The sequence below is a fragment of the Struthio camelus genome, chromosome 18, assembly GCF_040807025.1.
Source record: "Struthio camelus isolate bStrCam1 chromosome 18, bStrCam1.hap1, whole genome shotgun sequence".
NCBI classification, from domain to species: Eukaryota; Metazoa; Chordata; class Aves; order Struthioniformes; family Struthionidae; genus Struthio; species Struthio camelus.
Window position 1 is genome coordinate 11427998 of NC_090959.1, and position 26715 is coordinate 11454712.

Consider the following 26715-nt stretch of genomic DNA (forward strand, 5'->3'; position numbering starts at 1 on the left):
GGCCTAGTGGTTACAAAACTCAGCTGGAAAGGGTAAATGTTAGTCCGTGCTCTAAGGACTGTTTTGTTTGGACAAAAGTAATGAGACAAAAAGGTAGTAACAGTCTCTGTGAGTAAAACCCCAGGGTCTACCTCTCCCAGGTAAGTGACTCCCACTAAGCAGCAGAATCATGCTCATACTTATTTCTTCTCTCTCACTTTGAAATTCACTCCTGCAAAGCTTCCAACGGCCAAACAGAAGTTGGAAAGCATAGGTTTGAATCTCTTACACCCTGGCCAAGTCCTCTAAGTCCCAAGAAATCCCATAAGTGAAAGCAGTGAGTTTTAGAAGAGCAACTTCTAATAGGATTTTGAAGGAAAGAGATCCACCTTCTTAGAAAGCTCCCAGACTATGAACGCTGAAAGAAATAGCTGTTTTCCTAAAGTTCCGAATACAACCCCAAAGCCCCAGAGAGAAATACCCTACAACCAGGCATAAGCCTGCTCTCAGTACATTCCTATTTTCTAGCTCTGGCCCTAGCCAAGCCCCCTCAGCTTGCTGAATTTAACAGGTTTCCTTCTGAGGCATTGAACTTCTCCAAGCATAAAAGTAAACTACGTGCCCAAAGCATGCAGCTTCCTAAAACCTAGCAAGGCAGCACCTACATCCTTCCTCAGAGTTGAGGGAGAACAATTCTGTGCCTTTTATCAGCAGAAAATCCCTGGGTTGGGACTAATTACAAACTGATGGGCAGTTTGGCAAATGGTTTCCTCTGGACTTGAGTTAGGTGAGTAAATCCATTAGCTGGGGGCAGTTGAGGAACGCTAACCTCAGTGCTATCTAGCCATAGATGAAGGCTAACAGAAAAGAGCACCTCTTCACTGATAGACTGAAAGTGAAGCCAGGCTTTCTCATTCAGACCTTTCCCCAAAATAGAGTTCCAGGAAAAAAGCCAGAATGAGAAGTTTAAAGGCATGATACGTACACAGTAATTGTTATGATATCTAATTACTTGAGTACAGTAATGGAAAAATTTAGTAAAGTATCTGGGGAGTTACATGTGCATGTAAGAAGCCAGTATTCCCAGGATCTCTGCATGGTCTCCTTTCAAATTTTTCTTTTTGTCTATTGATGTAACACCACAAACATTTACTGCACGATGTTGTTTCAGAAGATAGTACCTTCTTTTGGATCCAGTAGCCAAACCGTGTGCAAGAGCAGACAGGGAAAGGGGAACACCCATGTACATGAGCCATAGTACAGAGAGACAAATCTCTGAGATTACGTGAGAGCAGCTGGCAAGAGGAGACATGTGCAACCAGATGATAGCCTTTAAAAAAAAAAATCTAAGCTTCCTCAGGTACATAAGTGGTTTCTGAAAGCAATATCTTTATTTAATATATTTTTTTCTCCTTCTTTATTGTTTGATTTAGTTGTCAGGCAACATTTTAACCTCCTAGAGTTTGAAAACCTCCCTCACCTATTTCCTGTTTGAATAGAACTTCCATTAAGTGGCCCTCACAAAAGTCACCCCTAAGGCAGACATCTAAGGAAGGAAAAATCTGCTTAAGCAAGTGACACAGCCAAAGTGAATACTTTTCCCAGTCAGCACTTGAAGAAGAAAATATCATAATATTTAAACCAGTTTTGAAAACTTTCCATGAAAAAAGAGGAAAGGGAAAAAAAACCATAAAACACTAGTTGAATACAGAGAGAGGCCAAAGAGAGTTCAGTTACCATAGAGATTATTACTGGCAATTGGTACTCAGCAGCAGATTGGGTTCTGTTACAATATTTTTATTAATACTTTTTCTTAATCGGTTATTTATGCATTTTGGATCCATCTCTGTGCCAGGTCCAGATTTTACTCTTTACCTGTCACTCTTTTTGACACAAAGCAGCAATAACTGTCCCAGATATCAGGCATTTCCTCAATTTGTAAGCATTAACAAGGGTCATGAGTACATAAAAATAACACGTGGACAAGTCCCTGTTCTTGGCTTTGGCTGGCAAAGGAGGAGGGAGAATCGTCACAAACACACGCTCAGTCGCTCCTTACCTCCACAGGCGCTCTTCCGTGCAAACCCCTATTGCCATTATAATTATGACTGTTTTTTGTAGGTACAGCAGAGAGGATGCAGAATGCCTTTTCCCCTTTCAGTTTTTCCTCATGTATATGTAAACCTAGTAATTTAATACACGCATGTTCTAGTGCATAAATGGGTAATTTAGTAAACATCATATTGTAAAGCCCTTCCCTATCCTCCCTGTGTGTGTTGTAGCAACTGTAAACGCCAGACCTTTTTATAGCCACTTCACTGGAAATATGTTTAAGGGTCATTGTTAAGTTAAGGGTTTTTTAATTAAGCAGCTTCTACAAATTAAATTTTTAGTTTTTTTGAGACAGTGCCCCATCCTGTACATTCCCACTGTTAATGCATTTTAAAACGTTGCTGGGGTTTTCCTGCCACACCATTTGCCTTTAGGGAGGTATTTTTAAAGTATGCCTGAGATCAGCCAGACACAACTGGATTTTAATCTGCTTTCTCACATCCCCAGCCTGTTACTTCTGCCCGCTTCTCTTCCATTTCAGGTCCAGGAGGACATTGGAGCTCAGACACTTCCAGGCATGGGGAAGTGCTGTCAGCCAAGCCGGGAAACCAGCTATAGAGAGTGCCGTCAACTATGCAGTATGAACAAACTCTAAAAAAAAAAAAAAGAGAGGGAGGAACATGTTTTTTTGCCTCTAATCTCCTTTAGTTATCATGATCTCAAGGGTTATTTGTAATGATAGTAGGCACTGCATTTCAGATGGAAATGTGATTTTCCAAGCTGACGGTGTCACTTTAAGTAAACAAAGTTAATTCTGCTTCCTGCTATGCGAGGCCTAATCTCATTACCCAAACCACAAGTAGCATAACAGAAAATATTCCCATCTGTCAAAAGAACTTAAAATAAAGGTGGAAATTGTTTTTATGTTGCGTTCCTCTCCTCCTCCCCAAATCCCTCAACGGACATTAATTATCACATCAGATCTATTTAAACCTGTTCAGATCCCTCAGACTCTGCCTGTGGTTCCTTTCTCATCTGATGTGCCTATAGAATAAATAATGTTTATTGCTGCGTGTTAGAGCTAATGCTCGGTGTTGATGAGCTATAACTAAAAGCTGAGAGCTGGATCCCTGATCCACTCAGCTTGCTGCATGCTGCTGTAAGCAGACAGAAATCAGGCAGCATCGGGTCAGCTCGGGGCTCTCCCCAAGCTCACCTGACTTACGCTTAGCCCCTTTCCCACCTCCAGCAAGGAGAGGAAACTTCTGAGAAAGAGACACTGCAACAGGGAGCCACAGGTTTAAGATTAGATGTGCTGAACACGTACCTATAGCTACACATGACTTATTGACACCTACATTACTGACACATTGAACGAGGCTAGACCAGGGGCAGAGGCAGTGTCCTGAGTTTGTCCGGGCTCATAGCATCCTCCTAGTCTTCTCCTAGGCAATGCCAGGGATTATTCCCAGAGGCAGAGCAGGGATGAGGCCATGTTTCTGGCGGAGAGAGTTCAGCCCTCTGGATGCCCTGTGTGTTAAGTAGCAGACCAGCGTTAACCAGCCATCCCAGACCAGCACTGAATCGCTCTCTGGCAGCGCAGTACTGGTGATGGCAGGAAATCCTGCACAAGGCACAAGCCCCATGGTGCTGATGCACTTTTTCCAGTACTTAGGGAGTAGCATAACGGCCCTCATTCTCTTGTCATTTCCACAGACGTAAATCCAAAACAGCTTCAATGAGAGCTGGATTTAGCACAGTTTAAGTTCATTATAATTTACACGGGGAGGAGAATCAAAGATTAAACATTACTGACTCCAATGGGAGCTCTGCTTGCACAGGGAATAGGCCCTAAGATTCAAAGATCTGACCTTAAGCAGAAGAAAATCCAAACATACTCTCTCGTAATTCTCAGCTCATTTCAAACCAGCAGCCACCAGTTATAAGAGGATCATTCATGAAACCCTCCAACAACAGTGTTTTTTCATCTCCTCTTCATTTAAAATGACCTTTATATGATGATAATATCTGCCTTGCTGAGCCTTAATTGCTTAATTAGAGAAGCAGGTTTTATATTAGACAAACATTTTTTAAAAATCTGTTTTTTTCTGTTGTATGTTGTTTTTCTTTCATTTTAAGCTCATCAGCAATATTTTAAGAGCTTTAAAAGTACACTTCCAAGTGCTTTTAGTTTGTTAGCTTATTTATTTATTTACTGTTTGAACATATTGTTTTTCTCACTCTTCCTGAGTGGCATTTGCAGCAGGAATCTCCCCTTTTAGGAATTTCTCTGCCTTCCTTTCACTACCAACTTGCTCAGCACTTTGCAAAAAATGACCCATGGTGGTTTTCACTGAACAGCTGGTTATAGGTTCTGGATGTGCTCGTGGGTTTATGGGCTAGTTCTTGGGGGCTGAGTAATGCGAGGCTGAGCAAGACATATTCCCCCGCTTCACATATGGAGAATGAAGTTGATGCCATCCCTGAAAGCTCAGATGGCTTTACACTGAGTGAGCTTTGACTGGCACATGCTCCTGGAGCTGGCTTTTTGCAGCAGGTTCATTTTTGCTTGCTTTTTTATGTGGGACTTCTGAGCAGTATTAGTTTATTTATGTAGAGCTTTCTTTAAGGTTTCACAAATCAATTTATTAGCATAGAGTTACTTCTGACTGCATGATTGTTAATAGTTTTAAAGAAAGTCAATTGACTCATTTGTTCTGTAAAACCATATAGGCTTTGCCTTGGGCTGGATTTTTTTGGAAAGTGTTATTATACTAATGCACTGTGCTGAAAGCAGAAGGTTACAACGGCGGTTTGTATTGACTCTGATTATAGAGATAAGTTACACCAAAACATCATTTCTGAAGTAAGGCTTGGTGCTGAAGCAGCTATATTCATGCAAAAGACTCCACTGTAGCCCAGACAACTAGAAAAACCTCACAGGTGCTGCAAGCAGCCACTGGAAAGAAACACAGTAAGAAACATTTGAGACTCCTCCCGCCCCCAGCCTTGAGAAGCAGCCACAGGTCCCCTTGCTGAGCTCTTTTTAAAATAATACCTTGCTGAAAATAGAGAACAGCACCATAAAAAGTAAAAAGAGAAAAGGAGACTGAGTAATAAATGACTAAGATGGGAAAAATGGACCAGAAGCCAGTGCAGGCAAAATTTGCAATTAAATCACTTGCACCACTTCTGTTGGTAAAGTGAGAAAGTTTAGGCTCTGTTCGTAAAAGGATCTTGAATCCATTATGAGTGTTTTGGATTGCAGAAGGAATTTCAAAGGCAACTTGGCTGCCGCTTCCTTTTTTGTTATTGTTTGCATAGCATAATGCCTTGAGATTGTGTCTCTATTGCTTTCAACATAGCACAGGCAAGCAATGAGAAACATTCCTCCGCCCTAAAAACTTGCAGCCCATATAGATGTGTGGAAGGGAGAAAGGAAGCCCTGCTATCGTCACCCAAACGGTGCAAAGGGAAAGAAAAGCTAGTGCCCATACTGAGCAGTCAAACCTGGGGAGCCGAAGGAAGCCCGTAATTGTTTGGTGAAATACGGTACGCGGAAGTGCGTGCACTAAGCAGTGTTCTTCTCTGACACCAAAGAGCACAAGAGGAGCTAAGTACGTGTTGTTTTCAGGACTTTGAAGGTATTTAGGAACTTTGCTTACATTCATTTCGACCTAGCTGCTTTTCAGTATCTCAGTCATTCTGCCTAGATTTCAGAAGACTTTTTTCTTCTGCTTGCTTACATGACTCTGATCCTGGCAGGAGGTGATTGAAAAAGGTGATATGACTTCTCCTTGGATACTTCTGCGTGGTATTTTGGGCAGGCTTTCTCCGCTCAAGCTCCAAGCCAACAAAAAGCCAGGTGGCTGCATTGGCATGGCGCTGAGCCCTACGTAATAAATCTGCTGGGAAGCAGGGTTTATTAGCTTGGCACTGCGCTCCCAGAATTTCAAGAATTTTGGATAAGACCTGGCTGGCATCCCATTGGGTTAGACATGCCCCTTTTTATACATGCCCAAGGCAACGGGGGAATATATGCAGTCCTGTTCTCACTGATTTGCAAAATTCACAAGACCTAATACCTGTGTAACTTTTATCTGTGCAATTTTACACTTGCTTCTTCTTTTTTGAAAGCTTGTGTCACTTCTTAAATATGGAGTAAGAAGTCAAGAGTACATTTTTTTGGTGGAGGGGGTTGTGTGTATGGCCAGAAAAACTACTTGCAAATGGTAAAAATTGATGTTGTACTAGCAAAAGGCCAAAAACACTTAGAAATGATCTATGTCTAATATATTTGTAGTAGCCTGAGGTCATAAAGGGATGTGACTTTTAGAAAAAAAATGGATAAAACTTGCAGTTTTGAAAATATGTATTTTACTTTAGGGCATTTTCAAAGGCTTTTTTATTGCATCAACATCCACTATTTCACTTATACGTTTCACTTCACATATATTATTCATGATGTTTATTTTAATGTTTTGGATCAAGCCATTGTTCTGTGTTAATAGTTTGTTACAAATAACATTGCTTGGGTGCACTTTCAGAGCCTCTTTGAAACTATACCCTGCAATTATTGAGGTACAATCCAAGTAACTGGCAGAGTGAAGACCTTCATGAGGTTCACATTTATTCCTCCATTTCAGAGTTTCTCATTTTTACCTAAATCCTATCCAAAGCCACAGGAGAATCAGGTCATGGACAAGACCTGGGATCCTGCAGCTGTGCTATCATGGTTCTTTGCAATGAAGGTTCAAAATCAAGATAAAAGAATTGAGAAGCAATGTTAAAGATGCCCAGATATCTAGATGCAGTTTCTACCCACTCTATCAAGGCAAATAAATAAAAAGTGGGGAAAGGTGCATATGCATACACACAAAGACACTGCAAACTCCATGTGTGGGAAGGAAAAGAAATTAATGCTCACGTTGCCAAACGGATGCATTATCTATAACAGGTTTCCATTAAAGCATGTTTTATAGAGCAGTTACAGAAAACTAGGGCCCTGCCTGACTTTCAACATATGGCTAAGGTCTGTCAAGTTCATAGAAAATGTTCATTTACTTAAAGTCAAGCACATTCTCAATTACTTTGCTGAATCCTTGCCTATCTCTTGCCTTTTCTATATCAAAAAACACTTGCTTTTTTTAAACACAAGAGGAACTTCTGGCTACCTAACTGGAGTGGCATAACTTACTCTGTGATCCTTGCTGTGGGATCAAAATGCACTTGCAAATGGAACAGTAAAGACCACTGCACTTCTGAATAAGTCACATCCCCTAATAGAGATAAAGAAGTGATGGTCCCTGTTTATGACCATGGAGTGAAGTAGTACCAGGGCTGGGAATGGACCAAGCAGCTTTGCTAAGCCAGTGTTTCTGGGTTTATTCTCTTCCTTTCTCTCCCCATCTCTTTTTCTTTAGACCCTGAAATAAATGCAAAAGTTCAAATTCAATTCAGGCTATCTTTCTGAGACAAATCTAACCAAACTGCATTACAAAGAAATTTGGCCTGTGCAGCCTGTGAGCATTATCAGGTTACGTAGCTACGATCAACAATCATTTTGGTATTTAAACAAAAGAGGAAACATTTTTCTGTGTCATAAGGAATGTTTCTGAGACCATAACATCCTATTAGGGCAAAGTAGGGTTGGCGACAAAGTCTGTTTGATTGGATCTATGATCTGCCAGTTTCTAATGAATGGAAAGAGAAAGGCATGAGCACTGGAGTTAAGAACCAGCTAGAATTTCCCTTCTTTTGATACTTGTATAAGCTTGCTCTCTGTAGCTTCAGCAGTGGAATTCATTACTGGGGTAACAACAGTGACTAGGTTAAAAGAACGTTTCACCAACAGGACCTTATTCTCTCTGGACTGCTTTCACTCACTCACTCACAGCTTTCAAGTTTGAAGTTTTCTGACTCTGTATACAGTGAATATTATAAGAGCTTGTATTTCAGTAGTGGTCAACGGCAATAGAAACGCCCATTTTGCTGGTTTGTTTACATATGCACATTAAAAGATAATCTCTGCACAAAATGCCCAAAGGATTTTATTTGTCTCTCTTTCTCTTTTTTTAATGGAGTATCTGTTTTATGGTTGCAGTTTTGAACACTGTTAGCTAGTCAACCATTTTAGACTAAGCATGAGTCAAAGACAGTCTCTTTTTTATAACTCAGTCTTTCAAAGCCTGCTGTAAATGCAAATAGTGAAAATATAGATGCCTCAATATTAAGATGCAGATACTTGCAGAATATAGAAAGTGTCAGTGTAATATGTGTGAAATAATTTTATCATAGGCCATTTTATAAGCTCTTCACAGAAAGAAAAGTTTCCCCAAGTAAGAATGTGTAAACTGTAAGCAAAATTGAGACATGTAAAAGAAAAAAAGCAAAATTAATCACAATTACAGGTACTGTACCTTTCTTTCTTCAAAGATTTGTGCTAGAGTTTTTTTGGCTGAACAAAGGAATTGAACTAAAGTGCTTGTGTATTGACTCTGCATTCTGCAAACTGCAAACAGGTAAGCCCCTGTCAAGATTTTTCTGGGCTCTGGCTGCTAGCCCTTCTGGCAAATATTAAACTTAGTTTTAAGCTCTGCTTAAATATTTGCTGAGGACAAAGGGCCTGATTCTTTTCTTATGTTATTTTCCCATGAAGTAGCTTCTCTGAACTTAGGCAATTTATTCCTGGCTGTAAGTGAGAGCAGAATCAGGACATATGGCACTATATCAAAAGACCTATTAGATCGCTCAATAAAACAAACACATCTTTTGAAGTTTAGCTATTTCTAGAGCAAAGCAAGAAACTTCAGAGAGAACACTTTGACTACTGGGCAAAAAAGAATTCCTTTTTCACTCTTCTTCCTGCCCTTCCACCCTCTTCCCCTTCCTCTTTTCCCTGTTTGACTTTTCTTCTGTTAAAATGTTGCCTAAGGAACCTTTAAAGTCAGGTCTACAGCAAAACCTGTTTGCCAGCATAGCAATTTTGGTTAGGGGTGTTGTTCTTTTTTTACAACGTTTCTATATAGGCACAACCTTCAGCATAGATTCAGCTGTACTGAAAAAAAAAAAGTAGTGATTTTGTTGATACAACTTCTTTCATTCAGGGAGCTAGTAAAACCTTAACTGCTAAAAACACTCGCTTGGCCCAACAAGCTGTGTCTGTATTAAATGGGGTTTGCTGGTGTAACTGCAGCTGTAAAATGCAGGGTTGGCCAACAATTTCACTCTCAAAAGCGGTCCTGTTGGTATGCGCTCACTTTGAACTTATTTGGCCGCCATATGCTGCATAAAGGATGGTTGTGGCACACTAAATTCACAAGACTGAAACAAGCCTTGTAATGATTAAAGTCAACTCCCTAAACATAACTTAGGCAACTCCCCAGCTTGAGTTGTGTAACTTAATCTCATCTGGTAAAAATATAGCCATACTAAATGGAAAATCCACGGCTCTGGCTCTGGCTCCGCTACCATCTCTTCCATGGTAATATTTTCATGAAGTGATTGCTTTAATATGCCTCAGTTTCCCAATATGTGAAATAATTATCATGCTGCGTATCTCGGTACTCTAGAGGTCTAGAAGCTTGACTACAGGCAATTTTGACATCTTGCTACGTAAAAGGTATGAACAGTATTGCTCATATCAGATTAAAAGGCCTCTCTGGCCATTTTGTACTTGTGAAACTGTAGCACCACTTACTGGTTTTGCTGGAGAAATTCCACCCAGCAAACCCAAGCAATGTTGTCTAGCTTCCGTCATCATAAAACCTGTTTCTAGAGAGCTGGAAAGATGTACTCCATCCTTCTGCTGTTTGCTGTAGCCCAAAGGATCAGAGATAAGGATTATAATGGTTATGTTCGAGCAGAGGATTTGTTGATTGGGATTTATCCTTTTAAATTTGTGTAAGTCATAGAAAGCGTTGCAGTCAGAAATATTGACTTCATTGATCTCTGCCAAGAGCAGAAGAAACCCATGTGGGTTGAAGTGGAAAGGCTGTGTGAGATGCTTATAATAAAGATGTTATCTAATAAATAAGATATTGCTTTATTCCTAACCAAGGAAAATTAAAAATCCAAATTGTAAGTACACTGGTCAGTGCATGCCAAGATAACTGTGGCAGCATTAGTCTTCCATGATCAATATTTAGTATTAGGATCTTGTGTTCCTGTTTCTTATTAAATGAGGTAGGTACACAACTCCTTGTTCTATATTGTTATGGGTTTTACCAACAGAACTTCTGAATGAGTCAACTTTGGGAGCATAATGAACTATAAATGTAAAGAACATCACCTTCATCACTCAGGATAAAGTGAATGATGTGTAGGTCAAGCTATTGCCTTTGGAAACAGCTAAAATCCCCTGTACAATTAGCTGAGATTGTAGAGGCTGACAAGGGGAGCAAGTGGGGTTAAAGGTGTTCAACACAAGTGGAGAGTGAATTGTCACAAGTGGGGCCATCCCTTAAGATCTGTTGGGGAGACGGAATATATCAGGTTACTTGAACAAACAAACAAACAAACAAAAAATCCTAAAGGAATAATAGAATTGCTGCTGCAGACACAATAGCCAGCTCCTTAACTTCCCAGCAGACGTGGTAACACATGGACTGCAGGGACATGATTTCAGAGTGGGATGTTATATTATTGGGTCTGGGTCCTTCCCCCCGTCTGGAGCAATATCAGCTTATGAGACTGCAGATATAAAGGAGAGGAAGGAGGGAACTATCCCAAAATCTCTCTCCTGCTATTGCAGAGACTATCACAGAATAGGACAGACAGTCAGTTTATAACCCCCCCTGGCCAGCATCCGTTTTCTCCTTTTCTAGGGATAAAGCTGTTCTGACCAGCTTGTTTAAGAAAATACCCACTGCAAATCTACAAATGGTCCTCTGCTTTAAAAACACCTGCTTCTATGTTTTAGGCAGTACATCCTCAGTCATCCCCCTCCCTTAAACTTTTGAACCCTTTTAGCAAAAGCACAGTGGGCAGAGTAAGGAGGGGGTCCTTACCCCTACGGAAAAAAAAACTCCGATCTGAAGAATTCTCGAGGGGACAATTGAGCACTATCAAACACAACTGCAGTAATACTTTACTGTCTGCTGCAGATATTGAGCCCTCATTGCAGTAATTGTCACGGTGACAGAGCTGGGAACACTTGCTGTAATTAGGACAGTTGTTTTGTCATGTGTAACGATCTGAAGAGAAGCAAGGAAAAGAGGCGAATGAGCACTAATCTGCGATAGTGTAGTGAAGGAGAACCATGCATGCACACACAAAATAGAGTATGGCTGCTAATATATTGTAAATTCAGATGAGCAGGCATTTTGAGAAGGTGAAGAAATAAATGTTAAAACAATACATCTATTCAGGGGAATTTATGCTTTCTTAGCTATCTGACTGTATCTGGAGTAGTAAGTGCAGGTGTTTTTCTGTAGAGATTTTTTGAAGGTGAACCTAAGTGATACCGCACAAAAATCTTCAACAACAAAATACAGATATGTATGTAAGTATATATATTTCGTGTATATATGAAATTACATTTTAAGTGACTCTGTGGGCTGTGTGTTCCTCCAGTATGCTGTTGCTGCAATTTAAAAACATGCACCATGAAATTAAGAAAGATAGATGCTCAAGCTCATCGGATGTTTAAAAGTATCACTCCAACTATTTTAACTTCTCCCAAGTAATCATTTCAGCCTCCTGCTTTTTTTCCATTGCTTGTATGTAGACTAGAGTTAAATATAAGCACTACCTTTTTGTACTGTGCTCCAAAATATCTTCTATTCTGAGCTTTCAGTGGCTGTTATGCTCCAGTTTTACCTGATGGTAAACACTCCCCACGTGTTGCTCAGCTCCTGGGGAACGTGGTTTCACCGTGGGACCATAAGCCCCAGAGCCGCGAGGCGTCACAGGCCTCTGTGCGAGGGCAGCCTCCATGACCTTCTGGTGGTTTGGAGTTTGAGGGCTGACTGGCGATGCTATGCTTTTTGTACCTAAAAAGGCGTGTGTGCATGCTACCTTTGTTTACAAAGAAGCTAACTGAGGAGTTCAAGCATTAAGCATCCAAAATAGGACAGTACCATGAACTTCTACAAAATTAAGATCATTTTGGAGCGAGTCACCTCTGAGTCAGATAAACTGCCTCTCCCACACTCCTAATTAGGTAACATTCCTGTATCAGTCTCATAATTTGCTTACCTCAAAGATTACCAAAATGCTATTGGGAAGTTAAAAGAGGAATTGATTCATCTGGTAATCTTGACTCTTATCTGCTGGAAACCTCGTCTCTGCAGATTGCTCGTGCTGTGTGGGTGCATTTAGATAACTGCAAGACTATTCAAATAAGAATCACGTCTGACAGTGGTCAGAGATAGGATTATAATTTTTGCTGACTGAAAATTTCCCATATAAACCATTTTTCAATGAGAACCCTGGATTTTCCACAAAAATTAATTTTGTCTGCTTTCCACAAAAAAAATAGCATTTTATATCACAGCTGGAAACATCTTAAGCCAAATGACACTTGCTATTTAGTATTAATTTTAGTGTTAAGCTAAATGTAGTGTTCATATTTTTAGTTGATTTGTTAGTGTTTCAGTTTTCACTTTTCAGTGGGAACTGTCCTTCACTACTGAAGCCAATCACAGTTTCATTATCAACTTCAGTAGAGCCAAGAATTCACTTTTAATGTTTCAGTACATGGAATCATTCATTTAAGGATCATAAATGTCCCTTACAAGCTATCAACCTGTAACCTGTACTTTAAAAAGGTTAAAGGGAGGGCTCAAGGAACAATAGAGCACTTAGTCTGATGTTGAGTCCAAGCGGAACAATATAACAGTTAACTCAGAACTCTATTAACAAAGAATTAGAGGGTAAAATGTAATTAATGACACTCAGCAGGGTTTCAAGGAATATAAGTCTTGTCAAACAAACACACTGTTTTTTTTGACAGGATTACAGGTCTGCTTGAAAAAGATAACTGTGCTGATATAATACACTTGAATTTCTCCAGGGCATTTGACTTAGTCCACTTGATATTTTGACTAATGTTAGGTATTTAAACATGTTACGTGTCTTAAATACCAGCTCACCAGTGGTCTCACAGTGTGTTATTAACAGGAGATATCAATTAAATGCTTGGTCTTTCCAAATTGTATAGTTTGTATAATAATTTTACCAATGAGCCAAACAATGGTAAAACAAATCTCTGATAAAGACCGCAAGGTGACACAAAACTTGATGGAGCAGTGAACAATGAGAAGAACAAGTTGCTAAGTAAGAGCAAAATGAATCTGCAGGCTAAGAGGTTTCAGTCCTGCAGAATTCATTCTAATGCAATCAAATATAAAGAAAATCCTGTGGAAAAAAAGAATATAGATTATAGCCATCGGTTATATCTATTGCGTCTTGGAATAGATATATAGGTAGGCAGTCACCTCAACTAAGTTGTTGGTGCACTGTTATGGAAAAGAACTGTTCTTTATAAATAAAATAATAACCAATAAAAGTAATGAATTGATTTTACTTTTACAAGCAGTTTCAATAAGGCCATCATGTGAAATATCCATGCTTTAAGAATATGTGAAATACTAAAGAAAAGTTAGAGGAGGACAACAGAAATGACCTGAAGGCTGGAAATCCACCCTTGTGCTGTGAAGTTTAAAGAACTTGATGTATTTAGCTTATCAAAAAGCCTGGAAGATGGTTTGATTGCTCTGTGTAGGCATCACTACATGGCAGCTAGCTTCTTGGTCTAGCTGACAAAGGATAGGTAGCTGGATGCTTAAACTGACCAAATTTAGCAATAAAATAACATTAAACTAAAATGAAACACAGTTCCTAGTTGTGAAGGTGATGAATCTTACGACAGTTTCTCAAATCTACTCTTCCACGTTCTCTTTTCTTCAAAACAAGATTAACTGCCTTTTTGAATGGTATACATAATCACTCCAGATTATGGGGACATTTTATTGCAAAGAAACAGTTTAGATGTGGTATATTTTGTGTGTGTGAGCATGTCTGAATGGGTGTTTGCATGTTTATGCATGACAAAGCAAAGCAGCTCATTTATGTGAAAGTTAATTAATGTATTTGTGTTCATATAAGGACAGTAATGGATGAGAATAGATGGTGTGCTCAGCGAGATAACCCCGTATATTTTCCATCTATATAAAGCCATTTTCTTAGTTTTAAACTAGTCAGCTCAATAGGTGAATGTATCTGCACTTTTTCTCTTGCCAGAGGTCAGGCATTTTTTCTACTCAGTGTGTTGAGTACTTGTTTCATTAATTTGGAAATGCTTTTAATTTCTGTGATCATTTTTTACAAAAATGAACAAATATTTTCATTAAAATGTCCTGTGAAAACTTTTCATTTCTCAGAGAATTCGTTTTTCTCTTATCTGGGCTTTCCAGAATGGAATCTTTTGGGTTTTTTTGATGAAAAGTAAAAAAATTTCTACAAAAAAAAGATACCTTTCTAGTGAAAGATTGCTTTAGTTAAAAACCTAATTTCTACTGAAAAAAGAAAAAAATAAAGTTTTCAAACAGGAAAAAAAATCAGACCGCTCCAGCGTCCTCCATCGATATCGGAGCCCTGCCAGCAGTTCTGCAAGGGAGGGGAATGGACAAAATAATTCATTAACGGGAACGTTCCCCTTGCTGGGGGAACTGAATAGGTGCATGAGAAACTTTAAAGCCTCCTTTGTGTATCCAGACAAAAACATGGCCCAAAGAAGCAAGCATCTACAGCGTGTCTGAGTCCTGTGAACCCTGCGCTATTTGTGGATTGGCTTTCAGAGAAGTTGCTCTTGATTCAGGAGTACATCCTGATATACATACCAGTGGACTGGGGAGACTGGCAAGGGAGAAAATAGTAAGGAGAGTTTGCCTGGCAACAAAGGCATAGCAATTTGCTCCAGTGTTGTTGTGAAAAGAAGATGCTTTTGTGAATAGAAAGACATGTGATAAGTGCAGCATGAAAGCTTTGCAAAAGTAATTGTTCTCCTGAACTCAGCTGTGCTCTGCTCTGACTCTGCCTGGTCAAGGTCTAAAACTAGGGGCTCTGGTAGAAGTCTAGCATTTTGCAAAGCAACTTAAGAGACTCCTCTCCCCTAAAATATATCCTGTACCTGTATCCATAATAACTGCAATTACACGGAGGCCTTTGACTTTTTGCATTGGTAAAGCGTATGCAGCAGAGAGTAGAGGCTGGCTTTGCATACTTGCCTATTTTACAAGTTTTAAAATAATAGTCGCAGCGAATCCAGCTGGATATGACTAGTAAACGTAGTCCATGGCTCCGTTTACCGGCTGGACTGTAATGTCAAGACTTGTTCTTAGTATCACTCTACATTTCAGACACATTTTTCATCACAGTGCCTGAACCTGCCATATTGAACCCTGCCAGTCAATGCTGATTCATTTTTTTTTATTGGCTTCCCCTGCAACTTTGAGAGTGACAGTGAATCTATAGCGTTTACTAGTCACCTCAGACTACTCTGATTCTTGCCTAAAAAAAGTTTACGTCAGCATACCCACTCTGACTTCTACCCGCTGCTCCCTTTGCCTGTTTGTCTACCGCTACGGTTTGTCAGAAGGCTGAGTTATGAGCTCTTTGGGATAAGAACTGTCTTCGGGCTACTCACCCTAGGGCTAGGATAGAGGCTCTGGTTCTAGCTGTATTGAGTACCAAGTTGCAATTTTCTTCGTAGTCTTCTAGAGTTTTTTCTGCAGAGTCTTGCAGGAGTTATGTTTTATGGTTTTTATCCTTTTTAACTATCTATCTCTTCAGTTATATTTCTAATATATCTGCCACTGCAGTGCTTAGACACAGTTAATCGGCAATGCTGTTCGTATTAAGGAGCAGTGGATTTTCCTTAAATTATGATTAACCAATGATGTTCATTATGATTTAAATTCTTCTGACATATTTCACTGTAGGATAGAGTAGTTTACCGAATTTAAAGACGACTGCCACAGTTGTGTAAATGAATGAGATGTTTTCTTAAAATAACTAGTTATACATGTAAATCTCTCTGGATCTTCTAAACACTTCGCATTTCTCCCTCTAACTCATGCATTGGCACCTCTCTCTGTCATGCATGTCACTTATAACCAGACTGTAAAATCCAAAGAGCAGAGGGCATGTCTCTTCTCCTTTTGTGCAATGCCATGTAGTGGCTGGAAGGATGAGGAAGAGATAAGATTCTTCTGCCATGGACATAGCAAATAAAAAGGCTTCTCCCTAATAGAAATTAAATTTGACCCACCTTGTTTATTTTGCTAAGTTAGAATTTATTCAAAATTGATTTTAGAAAATGAAATTCTTTTCTGATCGAAAGTATAGTTTCACCCCAAACAAATATTATTATGCAATAATGTTGCTAGAAATTTCTGTTTTTCATTTACTGCTTTGCAGGATGAGTACAACGTAGATTTGGGGGGGAAATTGCTGTTGTCATAATCACACTGAAATGAAAATTTGCAACACAAAATATTAAGTTTACTTGTCATTTCCTGCACACTTTTAAAAGAATAAATATTTCATTGATTTTTTCAGAGATTACAAATGAAAAAAAATTAAAATCATGTCTAGTAGCAACTAACAAATCTTCTTCTAAGTTGACTTCTAAATTATCTGGAAGAGGTAGGAACACTTGTAACTGTAAGTTACTAAATTGTTCATGCAAACAAAACAAAACTGCTAGTATGAGGAGCTAATATTTGTCCCTTTCACTTATCTGCTTTTAGCATATAGAAATTATATCCTGCATTGTCTGTTTTTTAAATTTATTTTCCCACATTGGAAATTAGGTAAGGTAAATTAACAATCAGCTGTACAAAGCAAATGCTATATATGCAGTTTACCTATTTAAACCTGCCTATTTAAAACCTCTAAGTGAGGCTTCTGTGAATATATATTTAGCTTTTTGCCTTTCATGGAAATCAATAAATGTATTGGGAGAGAAGTAAGTCTGGAGTTTGAAACATGTCCTTCTCGACTGAAAGTCTGAGGAAACAGGCATCCAGGCTGGCTTGTACCTGCCGACTCAGGCCACGAAGGGAGATCACTTGCAGCTGCTGCCCTAACCGTGCATGCCCTAACCGTCTGAAGAACGGACAAATTAGTGCTCCCACGCTTTCAGAACGCTGCCAGCTTTCTAAATAGTGTTTTTGTGGCCCCCTGTCCCATAGGACACAAATGACCCATCTCTTGCTTGCAAGAACTATCAACATACTGTGCTTAATCAGGATACTGGCAGGTTTGGTTTTAATTCCATGTTTTCATCAGAAGGACACCCTGATTCCTGTACGCATTAAAGCCGGAAAGCTAATTTTTGAAGGATCATGGTTGAAACTTATTTTAGCTTTATATTTTTCTTCCTATCATGAAGAATAGTAGAAACAAATGAGCTTGGCTCACCATTCAATTATGTTAATTTATAGCTCTATAACCTCAGCAGCTATACCGACATATAAATGATGAAACAGAGCATATGATCAGATCCCTGTTACTACAAAAGAAATGTTAAGCCAAGGATGAGTGAAAATTTTGGGGACAAATAGTGCATAAATTGAGAAATGCAATTTGTCCATACGTCCCAGAAAGTATTCAACCGGAGTACTTTATTATGACTTTTTCTGGATTTAACATTGGATTTTCATTTTGAAAAAAGCGTCAACATTTTTTGTTGCTATTCAAAAAAAAAAAAAACCAAATCTATACATTTAATTTCAAGTCACACAGAACAATTGTTACAGACCAAAGTGGATACTGGTTTTTCCATTTTTGTGAACATAGCTTCCTTCTTTTTGAGTCAATCCAAAATGGATGATAACAATAATAATTTTAACTTTCAATGAAAAATGTGCATAACTCCACTGAGATCATATTCATTCCAAAACTCAAACCACTGGCTTCAGTGAAACTACATCATGGCTAGATTTGGCCTGGAAGTATCAAACTGTTAAGCCCAGTCACATAAAGGAAATCAAGAGATGCTATAGCAAGGTAGCTGTCATTAGGGCACAGCCGATTTTCTGTCTTTGTGCCATGATTTTTCGTTAGGTTCTTCATAAATATACAAGTGTTTGTGGGCAAGCCAGGATGTGGAAAGGTCAAGAGAAAACTGCTGAAGTGCCTTGTGCTCTGGAGAGCTCAGCAAGCAGAGCCGTCGCCTAGGTATATTGTAGCAATGCGTGGCTTAGGTGTATGATGTAACACGTTTATTATGCCCGATTCATTTCCCCCTGCGATCCCGACCTGGGCAATCTGTGCTCCTGCTCGGGAAGCACAGGCGTCGCGGGAGCTAAGGCAGGGCTTTCGAAAGCGAGATCCACACACACACACACACACACACACTGCCGCATTTCCAAGGACTAAACCCTTGTCAGTTTGTCGTTAGTCCCCCTGTCTCTGAGCTAGTGAGCAGAACTAACGTAATCTTAAAGCTTGTTTGCTCTGGGACTTAAGTTTTTCTTTCAAGTGATAAAAATCTCTTTTTTCTAGCTCCAGTGAAAACAGAGATTTCAGAAAGTTGTAAGGCCAGCCAAGTGTGCTGAAGTAGACTCTGGCTCCTATTCACTTGCTGGCATTTTTCGACTGTATTGGAACCTGTTATATTAAAATGGAGTCCTGAGGGCATTGGAAGCTACAGCGTGTATCTTTGGGGAGGAGATTTGGCAAGTTTGAATTCTCAGGCAGGATTTACAAAAGCTGCAGTAAACCAAAGGAAAGCTCATTAAAAACATGCTGAATTTTTCTTGTTCACAGTACAAGAAAACCCTTTCTCAGTCCTCTGGTGTTTTAAATACTGTCAGCAAAGTGAATTTTGTAGCCAGGGAGAGAAAAAAATAGCCAAGGGACAGCTTAGACATAGAAATGTTCACATATAGCATGTGTTTCTACAAGTATTCAAGTGCACACACAACTGCCCGTTTCACATATAAATCAATAAGTGTGCAAATTTATTAGCCATACTATTACACATACATCTTTGTGTGTGTGCCACAGGTCATGTGTGCAGCATCTTTGTACGGATAAAATTTATTTTACGCAACACACTTTTCTGTTAACAGTATTTTAGGATGCAGGTATTGGTAGACCAAGAGCATTGCTCTGGGACTAGAAAATGTTGCAGCTTGGTGACTTTCACCTCCTTCTGGTAAACAACAAAGAGAAAGGTGAGGGGTGCCAGAAAATAAATGTGCATTTTCAAAGTGAGGTTTCCAATTTCCAGAGTTGCTCCAAACTAGAACCTTATGTATTCCCCCACAGCTTGCAGACGACTTCTGCGCGGGGCAGTCCATTTTTCGCCCCGATTGCTGTCTGCACCGGTAACACAGCCCCAGGGTGCTCTGTGGAGGGGCTGAGTGGCCTTGGAGGACAGCAAGTTCTCACCGCCCAGCGGCGGCTCCTAGGTGCCCGCCTGACTGTGGTGGAGCCCTGCAAGCCACTGCCTCTTCTCTTCAGAGCAAATGGGCTCGATTTCAAAGCTATTGGCTTTGATATCCCCTTTTTAGGCAGGTAAATGGAAATGAGGTGATCATTAGAAAGCTTGACTATCTGTAACTTCCACTAGCCATCATCCATATGCCCCAAGAGAATACAGGAGGCTCTAACGAAATAAATAGAGGTCAGCAGTTTTTTCTCAGGTATCTAGAAAATATGTAATTTTTTAAAAATCCTCCCTGAACTTACTATCTGAAAACGCATTAATAAAGCCTATAAGTAGTATTTTATGAAGCTACAGTTCCCTCCCAAACTCACCAGGGATCATTTTTCTCTTTGAAAAACAGCTCATCATTAGGAATCAAAGATGTTTGATATACAAAATAATTTCCCAAATTAGGGTTTGTCAAATGTAGGTTTGCAAATCTCTCTGCCTTTTTTTTTTTCCTCTCCCCTTTAGGTTGATTATATCTTGCAACCAGAGGCAAAATAAAATTGTTCCACCCTTTCCCCTCCTTCTATCCCTCCCTCCTCCTTTCATTATCTTACCCCTCTCCCCGACAGTAGCTCAGCTCCCTCAGCACCCCCATCAGAGCCGTACCCGTAGGGCAGTCATGTTCTCCTTAGCACATCCAGCAAAGGCTTCATTAAATTGCAGCTACCTTTGCAGCACACGCCGGACTCTCACGGCAGTCCCCAGGGCTGGTGACAGGGCAAGAAAGCTAGTCGTGGTGCGGAGCAAGAGGGGAATGCGAATGGCTCTGCCTGCTTCAAGTGCCAGCAAACAGTTAACGGTTTAATACTTTACAAAAAAGTCAAGACAGACTTGTGATTCTTGATGTTAATGAAGGTGTCACACATTGTCTAGAGAAAGTTGTGCCTGGCAATCTTCCTTTTTTCGGATGCCTACACCACTGACATTTCATCTCGCATTCAAAGAGCACTACCTTAATGAAATGCATAATTAACATATTCTAATTGTGCTGAGCGCTGTGATGATTTTGACAGAACTCACTTTCCATGTCTAATTTGATGCTAATTTAATCTGTTCCTCTCCCGCTGACATGACCTTTCTTGATTGAGTTTCACTGAGGAAATTTTTTGATGGATTGATTTATCAGCATTGCGGAGACAACAAAGGCTCAGGGTGCATGACAGAAAATGGAAGAGGAATGGCCCTCCAACGCCTGCACGCTCTGAACTTTCTGGCTGTAATGTCCTCTTTCCAGCGACTGCTTGTCTGATCTACTGATGGAATTCAAGAAATGTGACATCTGTGTGTGGGTTTGATCTCTGTGATAAACACAGTAAATATCTTATTGTGCTGGTGAATCCCTTGAAAGGAAAACTTCAGTTCCCTCTGTTGTTCTGCAGGAAACATCATAGGCCACCGAGCAGCAAAACAACGTGAGCAAGGGCAGGCTCTCGGTGAGCGTCCTCGCTACAGCTAGTGCTCAGCTTCTTGGACCTGTTTTAATTAGTCAGGTCATTGCCAGCTATGAACAAAATGAAGGGTGCAGTGAAATGGGGATGTAAAATATATTATGAAATGTAGCCAGCTTACTAGGTTTCTTCATCAGACTTCCCATTTTTGCTCCTAGCTGTGTGCATGTCTGTGTGCGTGCTTAATAACCAGGATGTGCATTTTATAACATGTGTGCATGAGTTTATACACATTATGTGCATGGACATGTATAACTCTTTTAAATATTGTGTAGGTGATTATAGCCTCATGCAGACATTGTAGAGAAAGTTTAATCCTTTTTCTAATGTGAAATATTTTAGATACAGCTCACAAAGCAGAAAGTGAGCTCATGGCTGTGTGTGAACAGGTGTGCAGTAAATCTGATATAGAAATACTGGATTTTTTCTATTGCTCCACAAAACCCCTTGTCTGTATCAGGTGGCCTGCATCTATTGCTTCGTAATGTGACAGCTTCTTCCGACTCTTCACAGTATACCTAACTTATTACACAGGGATGTCTATTGGGAAAAAAAAATCCTTCCTGCCCCTCATCTCTTTTATACCCTGAGGCAAGAGATTTGAGTTATCTTTGCATGTTACAATACAGCTGTTGCTGGTCAACTTAGAGAGGTCCTTGCTGTGCATTAGCACGTGTATTTTTGCTGCTTTGGAAAAAGTAGAGATACCATCTCACTTTAAAGAGAGTTCATAATAAACTTTAATTGACAACGTTGTTGAAATGAATATTATAAACACCAGTTACATAAATTCTTAATTTTTTATTTTAATGTTTCCTCTTGCTGCATATTTCTTTTAAGGAGTTAAGATATGCATATTCACTGTCTTTAGGAGCTGATGGAATAGTTTAGTTTAAAAAAGAACTTGTTGATAAAAGTCCCAGATTTTTTCTTATCAATGTTTGAGCTACACTGAGCAAACAATAGACACGAAAGGAGCAGAGCAAAGCAAATGCAGAAAGCAGAGGGAGTGGGTGATTCCTATAGCTAGGACTACGAAGCTTATATTCCCTGCAGTCTCATGTCAACATGCAACCATATGGCTTTTTATGTAGTCAGTGGTCTGAGGACCAGACTGAACTCTGGTTCAAGAATGGCTCATGTTTAATGAACTTCTGCAGGACGACACATAGGGAATCTTAAGACATAAAGCAGCAGCAAGCATGGGGTAACAGCTAAAACACACAGACACCACCAAACGGTAGCACCAGCCCCCCTCCTTGCCCCCCCTCATACACTTCCTAGAGGCATGGAGAAGGACAGAATCAGTGATGTCTTCTTGTTCGCCTTGGTGGCCGGGGTTGGATAGCAGCAATGGTCAGGTGGAGCTCGGACTGCAGCTAGAGGGGCTTCAGCCATGTCACATTCCCATGCCCAGAGGGCACCTGGGAACAGAGCCGAGTCACCAGCCCGAGGCTCGGAGCCCTTCTTGCCTTGGAAAGGGACTGTGCAAACCCTGTTTCAGCTCTTGGCCAGAGGAAGGGCCAGTGCTGATTAACTCACAGATCCCCCGTTCTGAAGAAAAAAAAAAAAAAACTGAAAAATTTGGCACTTGTGTATACATTCTGGCTAAGTCTGTTGGGCAGCTGCTTACCAAAATGTGTAAACCACGTTATAACTGTGAAACTATGAGTCATTCAGTGTTATTTACCATTGATACTGGCAGGCAGCCTGATCTGTTGCTGTAATTATGTTTCTGTCTCTACCAGTGAGATCAAAAGTACAGAAATTCCAAGTAATAGGACTACAACTATATTAGTAGGGCAGAGCTCTGAGCATCTGGATTGGAGAAAAAAGATATTGAGTGCACTGAGATCAAAGAGGCAACTAAATCTAATAAAACAGTAATAACTGGTAAGCTCCACTTCCAACATATGGAACATCAGAATTTGGTATTAAAATGTTATTTCTTAAGAACTTTTAAAAAATTGGAACAGATAGTTTGAGGACATACAGGGCTTTTGTGGATTCTCAGTATTTCTGAAAAGAAATCAGGTGCCTTCATCCATATTTAGGAGATTAATTTAAGAGCAATTTTCTGAAAAACAAAGCATGTCATCCTGAAGAAATTGTACTTGGAAGTTTTCATCTGTGGTCACCTGGGTGCTTCTGGTTATTTTACTGATGAAACCATTTGGAAAGAAGGGGAGTGGAATTGCGTTTGCAGCCCTGCCTGTTCATCAAATGCTCTTTTTCATTAGAATAGTTCACTTCAATAAAATCCTGGGCACTTTCGATAAGACAGTATTCAAGGAACAAAGCTGTTAGGAAATGACTTGCTCATAAGTTTCAGCAATAATTTTTGGCCTTAGAATATTACTTGGTGTTTTTCATTGTCAGTCGAAAATGAAAATGTAGCATTTCAATTGTAACGCATTAGAAATATAGCCAGGCACACTGTTCTTTGCAGTTGATCTACAAATTGCACCAGAATACTTCTGTGAACTTTTGATCTGCCAGTACTCATGGGAGAAAAAAAACAACAACGTTCCAAGAAAATGCCCATTAATTTGAATGACTGAATATTCAAGAAGAAGGTTTTTCTTATCAAGGTTTCTACAGAAGGAAAGGGAAAATTAGTAAAAAGTGTTCAGTATAAACAGAACTTGACTGCTGTAAGAAGGAAAGTTTTGAGTACTGAATGCTTTGCAGATGGGAGCATCTTATTGCAAAATGGGTGAGGGTAGAAAGGTTTGGAATGTTTAAAGGTAAAATTTAAGGTGAAGATATAAATAGATGCAGTGAGTCAGTCTGCCATAACTGTATCCATGTTTGGGTAGCTCTGTTGTTCAGATTTGTTTCTGATGGAACTATAAAAACTCTGATTTCTATATGTGAAAAGTTATTTGGTATCAGCATGTCAGCCTTGCATAATGTCGTGGCTTATGAGAGAGACAGAGAGTTTGGAAAGACATCCTTGTAACTAGACTAAATGCTGGTTAAAATAGAAACAAAAATGTAGCATCTTTTTTCAATGGGACCATGTTGCTATTTGCCTTAGTATTTAGTATTGTCTATTTTTCAATCAGCTCTCTGACATCTTAGGAAGGACTCATATAATCTCAATTCTTGTTTTAAGAGACGATCATAGAGAAATATTTCTACACCATAGCCTTAAGGGATATATTGTAAAGCATAGTTTGTAGATTCATTACAGGACAGTGGTTTCTTATCAGGTGACAGAGTTATGCAATATTAAAGCACTTTGTATTCTCCTCCTTTCGAAAACTGAAAAACATCTGGACAATAAATTGTGGCCTTGAATATATTCAGACCTGCCTTTTGCTTTGAGTATTCTGAAGGATTAACACAGCTCTCTGTTCATGTCAGAGAAAGAATAACAGTAGTGAGATGGGATTGTGTGATGTGTGCATTTGGATTTAAATTAAGAATTCAGCCCCACACCTATAAAAATGAGCTGTGTTTCTACATTCTCCATAGCCCCTAAACTTCAAAAGCAATGGAAGCAGCTGTCTGTATCTGTGAGCTTTGTCACTGTCCCCAAGAATTACCACTTTCTAGAAACCCACAACCATAAACACACACACACACACACACACACACACACACACATATATGTGTATATATACATATATAAAAGATTCCACTCCCAGTCGTGGAATCAAAAACAAAACAAAACAAACAAACAAATGAAAACTTGCAACACTGAAATATCTGAAACAAGTCTTTTTTGCAAGGAAATATTATTGAGGTGCTGAACAACATTTGATCACTTGCAAACCTTTCAACTGACGTTCTATTATTCACATGTCTCTTTCATTATGCAACAGATGGTGAGTCCTGTCGCTGATTTTTTTTTCTTCAGATTCACAAAACTTCAATGGATTGTAATATGACCCTAAAAATGAGTAGAAAAAGAAAATACTTGTTAGGGTTTTATCTTTGATAATAAACCATTCACAGAGAAAAACTGCTGACCCCCCTATAAAACAAAAAAGGCATATTTGCCTTACTTTGTGAAGAGCATTTGTCTAAAACATTTGACTTGAGCTGCAGAATGTGGCCTTCAGCTGAAATGAAAGATGGTCCTTCTGTTGCTACACAAAGCCATATTTGCTGCTGCAAAGTGCAAAAGGATAGGCTGACAAATTGATAGTATGTCAGAAGTGTAACAAACTTGTATTCATCTTCACAAACATCTGCATATTTGTGAAGATTCTGAACCAGAAATATTTCATTTAGAAGCTTCATTTGCCAAATTTAAGATAGCAATCGTGTTGAGGTCTAAACATTGCTAGAAATGTCTTCTAATCCAATCCTGGTATTTGCTTCGTGGCCACTTGTTAATAGACTTGTTAATAGACAGTTCACAGCTCTGAAAGACTGGAGAGGGGCGGGGAGGGCATGTCTTAGAGTAATTAAAAGCTATGCTCCATATGCTTTTGATGGCTTTTGATCTCATCCTAGACTAACTAGATCTTGAATTATTATGCCATGAGTTGTTAGATCAGTTAGTTTGCAATAATAAGTAAAATAATAATAATGCTTGTATGTTACCCCTCCTACTGACAGATTTTAAAGACATTTTCAAGCACAGGTCTCAGTCTGGCAAACACTTGCCTATCTGATTAACCTCAAGCATACAATCAGTCATCCTCCAGCTGGGCAAACAGGACTTCGCCTACTCATACGACGAAATGTGCTGCTGAAATGTGATCATTGGGGTGGGGGTGCAAAACAATAAGTGATCATTTGGGGGCCAGATGGAGTTATCCATGCCTTTTAACCTCTGGAAATCTAATCTAGGTTCTTGAATTAGGAGTCTAGACTCTCACTGCAACCAGGAGAGCAACATATAAACCTTCTTGAGGCTATTCAGAGCACTTCAGTTAAGAACCAGTCTTTCTCCATTGGCTGTGGAGGAAACCTAGATTGCTTAATTAAGTATACTTAGAGTAACATTAGTATTTAGAGCCAATCTGTGGAAAAAATGTAGTTACGAAGTGAGAATTTAGCTACTTATGTTATTGCTTTTATTATTAACATTAATATTATTATTATTACAGAATACTTGATCTGTGAAACATTTCTTCCTTTGTACCTCATTCTCTATGATGATAAGAGCTGCAGGTAGAGTTCAATAGCAGTTCAGATTTAGGTTCTTCTCCTGAAAAAAAGATGCGTGCGCGTACTCGAATTGAGCTGTTTGTTTTTTAAACAGAACTCCTAGATGGATCAAGCCAAATCAAGATCTGAATGCCCTGTTTTAACTGTATCTGCTTGCTTTAAGGCATAAGCTAATCGATATCACAATAGTATACTTTTATGGTAAAGAAAAGTTGGTAGATCAGATACTCAGCTCCTCTAAGTCTGCAGATAGCTTTTCTGTTTTAACCAGCTAAGGATCTCCTCGAATACACATATTTTTGGCAAGACTGTCTCTTTAGACACTATTATAAGTTGGTCTTTCACATTTTTGTAAAAAGTCTTTCAGGCTCTGCCTCTTTGAGTTAGGCAAGCACGAAAGAATCGACATAAGTCTAACTAAACAAAAAAAAATCAGCCCTCGTGCCTGCTTCTTGCCAAGAACAGTGCCCTAGAAGTAGAGCACTGCTGTGTTTACTGGCCCTTTCATAACACTGTCAGTATCGAGGAGTTGGTAAATAGAGAACTCATCCAGGAGGCTGTCAAATTCTTCTGCACTGCTGCACACCCCAAGATGATATGCTAACTCCGCTACCATTTTGCCAGTAAGTTGAAGTTTAGAGGCTGGGTCAAGAACGAATG

General features: G+C 39.4%; 1 protein-coding gene and 1 long non-coding RNA gene across 4 annotated transcripts in view; one reads left to right on the forward strand and one right to left on the reverse strand.

The window, feature by feature from the left end:
• TSHZ2 (teashirt zinc finger homeobox 2) overlaps window positions 1-26715 on the forward strand; it is a 233870-nt gene that overhangs the window by 160714 nt on the left and 46441 nt on the right. Inside the window, exon 3 of one of the 3 annotated variants that reach the window (XM_009684020.2) lies at window positions 20607-24716. The exons of 1 other annotated variant lie outside the window; for it this stretch is intronic. The gene's annotated coding sequence lies outside the window, so the exon portion shown is untranslated. Of the gene's footprint in view, window positions 1-2572; window positions 8109-20606; window positions 24717-26715 lie in introns of those variants that run through there. One more of the 3 variants, XM_009684018.2, reaches the window with a different exon arrangement.
• Window positions 1-26715, reverse strand: part of LOC104150036 (uncharacterized) — a 101865-nt gene that overhangs the window by 57491 nt on the left and 17659 nt on the right. Inside the window, exon 2 of the long non-coding RNA XR_695473.2 lies at window positions 24710-24826. This is a non-coding gene — a long non-coding RNA (uncharacterized lncRNA). The remainder of the gene's footprint in view (window positions 1-24709; window positions 24827-26715) is intronic.